This window comes from Salvelinus sp. IW2-2015, unplaced genomic scaffold (genome assembly GCF_002910315.2).
Source record: "Salvelinus sp. IW2-2015 unplaced genomic scaffold, ASM291031v2 Un_scaffold4131, whole genome shotgun sequence".
NCBI classification, from domain to species: Eukaryota; Metazoa; Chordata; class Actinopteri; order Salmoniformes; family Salmonidae; genus Salvelinus; species Salvelinus sp. IW2-2015.
This window is the reverse complement of record NW_019945403.1, coordinates 46,512-53,611: the sequence shown is the minus strand read 5'-3', so window position 1 is coordinate 53,611 and position 7,100 is coordinate 46,512. Positions and strand designations below refer to the sequence as shown.

The 7,100-nt window shown below is 40.9% G+C and overlaps 1 long non-coding RNA gene across 1 annotated transcript; it reads left to right on the top strand.

Moving 5' to 3' along the window:
* Nucleotides 1-2,685: 2,685 nt before the first annotated feature.
* LOC139026213 (uncharacterized) lies at nt 2,686-7,085 on the top strand. Its single transcript, XR_011477965.1, has 3 exons — nt 2,686-2,889; nt 5,801-5,971; nt 6,192-7,085. It is a non-coding gene; the product is annotated as an uncharacterized lncRNA (long non-coding RNA).
* The last annotated feature ends 15 nt before the right edge of the window (nt 7,086-7,100 follow it).

Sequence of the window (7,100 nt, the reverse complement as noted above, 5' to 3'; positions counted from 1 at the left end):
CTTCGATGCTGACTAGTCTCCCTGCCGCTGATAAACATCCCCACAGCATGATGCTGCTACGCCATGCTTCATAGGGATTTCGCCTGGTTTCCTCGAGGCGTGATGCTTGGCATTCAGAACAAAGAGTACAATCTTGGTTTCATCAGTCCAGAGAATCTTGTTTCTCATGGTCTGAGAGTCTTTAGGTGCCTTTTGGCAAACTCAAAGCAAGCTGCCATGTGCCTTTTACTGAGAAGGGCTTCCGTGTGGCCACTCTAACATAAAGGTCTGATGGGCTGAGTGCTGCAAGATGGTTGTTCCTTGTGGTGTGTGTGTGTGTGTGTGTGTTGTGTGTGTGTGTGTGTGTGTGTGGTGTGTGTGTGTGTGTGTGTGTTGTGTGTGTGTGTGTTGTGTGTGTGTGGTGTGTGTGTGTGTGTGTGTGTGTGTGTGTGTGTGTGTGTGTGTGTGTTGTTCAAAACAACCCATATTCTGCTTAAGAAAGCTGTATAGCTTTGTCAACACTGTTCTGAGGACAAGCCACACAGTGTGTTATTATATTCCAGTATGACACATTCCATTTCAGATCATATTCTCATTAGCGTGCGGGTGTGAGTGTCTTCTGAAGGGCCTTCACATCATGTTATTCCAGTTTCAGCTGTTGTGCCTGCGGTTATGGAACCGCCACCTGTCCCAGACCTGTTGTTTTTCAACTCTTGATGATCGGCTATGAAAAGCCAACTGAAAATTATTCTGATTATTATTTGACCATGCTTGTCACTTATGAACTTTTTGAACATCTTGGCATAGTTCTGTTATAATCTCCACCCGGCACAGCCAGAAGAGGACTGGCCACCCCTCATAGCCTGGTTCCTCTCTAGGTTTCTTTCAGGTTTTGGCCTTTCAAGGGAGTTTTTCCTAGCCACGTGCTTCTACACCTGCATTACTAGCTGTTTGGGGTTTTAGGCTGGGTGTCTGTACAGCACTTCGAGATATTAGCTGATGTACGAAGGGCTATATAAAATAAAATTAATTGATTGATGTTGCCACTCATATGGTGACCAAGCCCTCCTCTGATGTAGGCATTAAACAAAACACTGCCTTCCTGGTGCTTAGTTCCACCACACCCATGACAATTAGGGACGTTTATGTGTTCAAGGATCTGACTAGTGGTTCTGACTGATAGAACCTTTCTGTGTTTCTGTACAGACACATATGATTCTTCTTGCACATTGACTTATTACCTGTATACTTCTTTATTTAGAAGAATGGCAGGGGAGCAGGAGAGCATAACAGCCCTTTGATATTTAGTGAGGACGTGTAGAACCTTTCAGGGGGAATATGATGGTCCACATAGTGAGGTTTTACTTCAGTTTACAGACGTGGCTGATCAGAAACCTGCAGCACACCATTACACTGGTGAGTTGTTTAATATCACCAAGGACATGGTGATAAAATCAACCAGATGAAAATGAAGATGGAATAGCTGGGCTCTAGTGACATTTTGTAGGCGATTTGCAATGGGCACCGGGCGCGGCAGTCAATATTTTCAAGAGTTGTGGTCACTGGTCAACAGACTTCAGTCGATAGTTGGTCAGAAGCCTGTCCTTACAAATACCAGCCTGAGTCCCACTAGACCCTGGACTATAGTATGATGACAGACGTCTGTCGGTCTCCCTATGATTGTATCCATTACTTCTGATTGTGTTCCTCCACCCCAAAAACATCACTCACATCACATGTGGTCTCTGTGGCTCAGTAGTAGAGCATGGTGCTTCAATGCCAGGGTTTTGGGGTCGATTCCTGCTGGGATTGCACAAGAGTGGCTGCAAAATGTGCATATTATATTCTGTGGCTTACTTCATCTCCTGTCATTGGCTGCACAGATTTGTTTTGACCTATCCTGTGACCTCAAATTGTTGAAACTAGAGGAGGAGACAAGGGGAGAAAGAATAAGAATAAGGCTGTAACGCAACAAAATGTGGAAAAAGTCAAGGGTTCTGAATACTTTTGAAAGCACTGTATATCCATAAAAATGAAGCTGATTCATTTTTTCGACTGGCTGAGAAAAGCTGCCTGCCTGTCTGTCTCATCCCAACTCCCGAGATGTTCATTACTATGGGACAGCTGGAGATCGAATTTGAATATTGAAACAATGTTGAAAATGTCAGAGAGACAGACAGGAAGGTTTATACAAATCTCCACTTTTGAAAACTAAATGTTAGTCTAAAAMAAATAGTGTCTAGATGGTTTTATAGTGGAGATCAAGGTTATAAATTGCCTGGCTGGGCTGATGAGACAGTGGATTGGCAGTCAGATGGAAAATCGGCATTTTAACATCATAGATTTAGCCGGTGGTAACTTGTGGAATAGACACTGGCTGGAATGCAGTTTTAACAAAAAAACATTCAGAATTAGACCCACCCATTGTATGAAGTGGGCTAGTACAGTAGGCTAGGGTGAGTACTATAGCGTAATAAGCAATAGCATGTGATGGAGTTTCATACATTGTGGAGGATAGATGTGAAGGTTATCGAATCAGGATCAAATTGTCTGTTCTCCATTCTGTTTAATATGACAAGGAGTGGCATGATAACTTGTGCATGCAGGATTGTACCTAAATATTTCTCTCACGCTACAGTATCTTCAGAGGTGTGGCCACATCGCTCATGGAGTCCCTGCTTTGGGGAGGGAGGGGTGTATGACTTTCAATCATGGCAGACCATTTTGAACCGAACCTTGCTTTCACTTGCTGTGACACAAAAGGTTGTCCCAACAGTAGATGCTTATCATTCACTTATCTAACACAGAGGTGGAACATACAGTGCAGCCCTACAGGCTACTACAGATCATCGGTTGAATTTACACAAGAAGCCTCACAACATCACAACAAAGAGAAAGAGCTTAAAGTAAGTTCATATTTGTCATAGGGCCAATAACGTAAGGAGGGATATTCACAACCTGGTCTCAGAGCATTTTGTGTTATTCTGTATGTATATCTGAGACATATCATTTAGCATGATATGTTATGTTTCGTACGGTATGTATTAAATTGTGGATGTCCATCACCCATTTTGTATGGTATGTTACAAATTACAATTCGTATTATAAGTTACAATTTTTCAAACTGTACAATATGTTACGAACCTGCAAAACTTACTATATGTTCCAAATTTGCAAAACGTACTATATGTTACAAATTTGCAAGACGTATGATATGCTACAAATTCTACATAGTTCGCTAATGTTAACTATCTGGCTGGTGTTAGCTATGCTAGGGGTTAGGGTTAGGGTTCAAGGTTAGGGTTAAGTTCATGAGTTAGGTTAAAGCGTTAAAGTTCGCGTTTGGGGAAGGGTTAGCTAAAAGGGTTAGGGTTAGCTAAAAGGGTTAAGGTTAGGGTTAGAGGAAGGGTTAGCTAACATGCTGAGTAGTTGCAAAGTAGCTAAAAAGTAGTAAGTAGTTGAAAAGTTGCTAATTAGCTAATGTTGTACGTGATGAGGTTTGAACTCACATCCTTTGGGTTGCTAGACGGTCGTGTTATATGCCTACCCATCCACCTTGACCAACCACCCTACTTTTGTTATTGCCTTAACTAACCATATATCTTATGTAACAGCAAACCTGGTTTAAAAACAGATAAAGCAACACCTCGCGGTACAACGCCTCTCCCCTATTTGACCTAGATATTTGTGTGTATGCATTGAATATGTAGGCTACGTGTGCTTTAATTTGTTTTATGTAGTTCTGTCTTTTAGCTGTTCTTGTCTATTGATGTTCTGTATTATGTCATTCTGTGTTGTGTTTCATGTTTTGTTGGACCCCAGGAAGAGTAGCTGCTGCTTTTGCAACAGCTAATGATCCCTAATAAATACCAAATACCAAACATAAAATATCATACGATTTGAGTTTTCGATTTACATTTACTATGTTACGTCTGGTCTATGAGACCAGGCTGGTATTCAGGGTGGGTACACATTTTTTATTGGATTAAATCATTTAATTGTGATTGTCAGAAATCATAATTGATGTGGGCAAAAGTTGTCTTGATCTAATGTTTTGCCAAGAGAAATTGTAATTCAATTCAATAGTTTTGAATTTGTATTCCCAAATTAATTGAGTGCATACTTGCACTTTATGATTAAAACATTCAGGTTAAAATGTATATTTCAATGTATTAAAATAGCCTATTGAAATATGAAGAATAGCCTATTAAAATGTATTACATTTATGTAAACCTATTGAAATAATGACAGTATGGTATATTACATTTAAATAGTCATATGTTACAGCTTTATTATTATTATAATTATTATAATTAATATCATCATCATCATTAATACGAATAGAGTATTGTATTATTATATTATTTGTGTCCATTATATTATTATTATATCATCATCATTAATACGAATAAGAGTATTGTATTATTAATTATTATTGTGTCCATTATTATTATTATTAATATCATCATCATTAATACGAATAAGAGTTATTGTATTAATTATTATTATTTGTGTCCATTATTATTATTATTAATATCATCATCATTAATAAGAATAAGATTTTGTATTATTATTATTTATTATTATAATAAATATGATATATTGGGTGCACATGTCTCTAGGTGGAAATGTGACAGGTTCTAAGGTCTGGGTTGAAAAGCAGTTTGAAGTGGGTGGAGACAACTGTTTTCAAAATGTTTATGGTTTCCATTGTACTCTACTGATTTAGCAGGTTTCAGCACATTCATAATCCTCTTCTTTATTCCTTATTAAATCTAATCAAACAATAAGATTGGCCTTTTGTGCAGAGAAAATTCAATCAACTGTCTCTCTCGGAGTAGGCTACACAGTGAGAGCATGGCGAATTTTACAAAATATCAACATCAGGCAGCAGGTGAGCAGTGTCAGAGAATGTGGTGATGAGGCTTGTGGAACCTTACCTTGGTAAGGGGAGGATTGTCACCAGGACAATTTCTCCTTTATTGCAAAGTACAAAGAAAGTCTGGCCGGACCGATGACAAAGTGAGATGGGAGCTCCCCCTTTGGCAAATAAGGCACCTTACCAGCCGTTGTACTCCACAGAATGACAGAGACAGGGACACAATAAAGAGAAACAGGAAACTTTTACACACTACAACCAAACAAAGTATGTCAAAGTGTGACAAGCAAGTGAAAGTTACGACGATTTTGCCATCTGTTAGAACAAGGATAACAGCTAAATAAATACAACTGATGCCATTGGTGAATACACACAAGCACAAGCTGACAATAATTGACTATTATTGACCGCTGTCATGTGATACTTATACTCATTACAATGCCATTATTGAGTTTCACTATTTATCAAGGCCACTTGGCCCTTATAATTGATGCTTAGGCTACTGATGTTGTCATCATTTGACCGCGGTCTTGACTTGACTGGGTGGTTGAGGTATTTTAATTTTTAATTTGTTTTATAAAAATAATCTGTTACCATGTTCCAACACATATGCTTTCTGTTTCATAGTTTTAACAAAGTCACTCCCAATGAAATTGATGTACGCTTGAATGTTTGTGTTTTTTGTGTTTTTAGTTTGTACATACAGCCTACAGTGACATAAACTAATGAAAATGCTATTGTGTTATTTAAAATAAAATAAAATGGTATTCTAATGTTGTTACCCAAGGCCTTCATAAACACAACCAAATGATTATTTTTGCTTTGCATGCTGAATATAAAATGTATTAATTACACTGTTAGAATGTTGCTGTCAGAATGATGCCATGTAGACTGAGGTCAGCAGTATAGTGTTAATGTAACCTGTGTTGATGGCCGTCAGAGCCCCCTTCATTTTCCTGGGATGTTGAGAAGAAGAGCAGCACGATCATCTGGACCAGAGCCTGAATCTCTTGACTGCCCCCTGAACTCCTGACAACAGAGAGATGAGAGACTCCCCTACAGCCCCACTGAATGACAGAACAGACCAGGAGGTGGGGATCACACAGCCAACATGTAAGTATGGAGATATCAGATATATGTTTGGGGTGGACCAGATGGATTAGGCTGATTGAAAGCCAGTTGCCTTGATTTTCCCTGTCTGATTGTTCAGTGCATCACTGATAATATCCATGTCAATGTTTTGATTATGACAGGATAGTGAGGATGTTGTGATGATATGATGATGATGTTGTTGTATCATCGTATTGTTGATTGTGACATGATCCTCCTATAGGTCTCCAACAGATCAAATGGCTGACGTGCACCAATCCAGGAGTCAGAAATGGAAAGTGGTTTTGATCATCCTGTGTCTGTCTGCCACAGTATGTGTCACACTGTCTTCCCCATTGGTGACTTTCAGGACCAACTCTACTCAAGCTCACTTCCTCCTCCCTGTTCTCTCTACCTGCCCTCTTCACACAGCCAATGAGACTATAACACCAGTCAAGGGTTCAACTCATCTAATGGTGTCTGCATACCAGGACCACAGGAAGGGGGGCACACGCATCATTGCCATGGTTAACAGAGACCGCCATGTCTCTGTACTGTGTGTTGTGCTGCTCAGGACACGCCCCAGGTCGCTCCAGCTGCTGTCGTAACGCACAGCGTCCACTATGGTTACCCGTATGTGGCCGCAGACATGCTTTGCCTCGAAGAACCAGGATGCCACGCCACGCACGTCTCTCTCGGCACATCCCTCGACATCCAGGACACCCTCAACCGGACATTTCTGAGCATCCAGAACCGGAGAAGACGGGAGGAGGACTTCCCCTTTTACCTCACCGTGTGCATGTCAGCATGTTTGGAGACTACAAAACGTCCAACAGTTTGTCCAGACCATGGAGTTTTATAAGCTCCTGGGGGTGCGGAGGGTTGTCCTCTACCTCACCAGCTGTGGACCTGACCTGGAGAAGGTCCTCCAGTACTACGCAGAGGAGGGCACTCTGGAGGTGATTGGCTGGCCCATCAACCACTTCCTCAAGCCCTCTACTGGGTGGAAGGCAGGAGCTGGAAGGGGATATCCACCTCAACGGCCAGCTGACCATCATGAACGAGTGCATCTACAGGAACATGTACAGGTCACGGTACGTCCTCCTGGCTGACGTTGATCAGTCCTGGTCCCGGCCTCACACAGTCTTCTCTG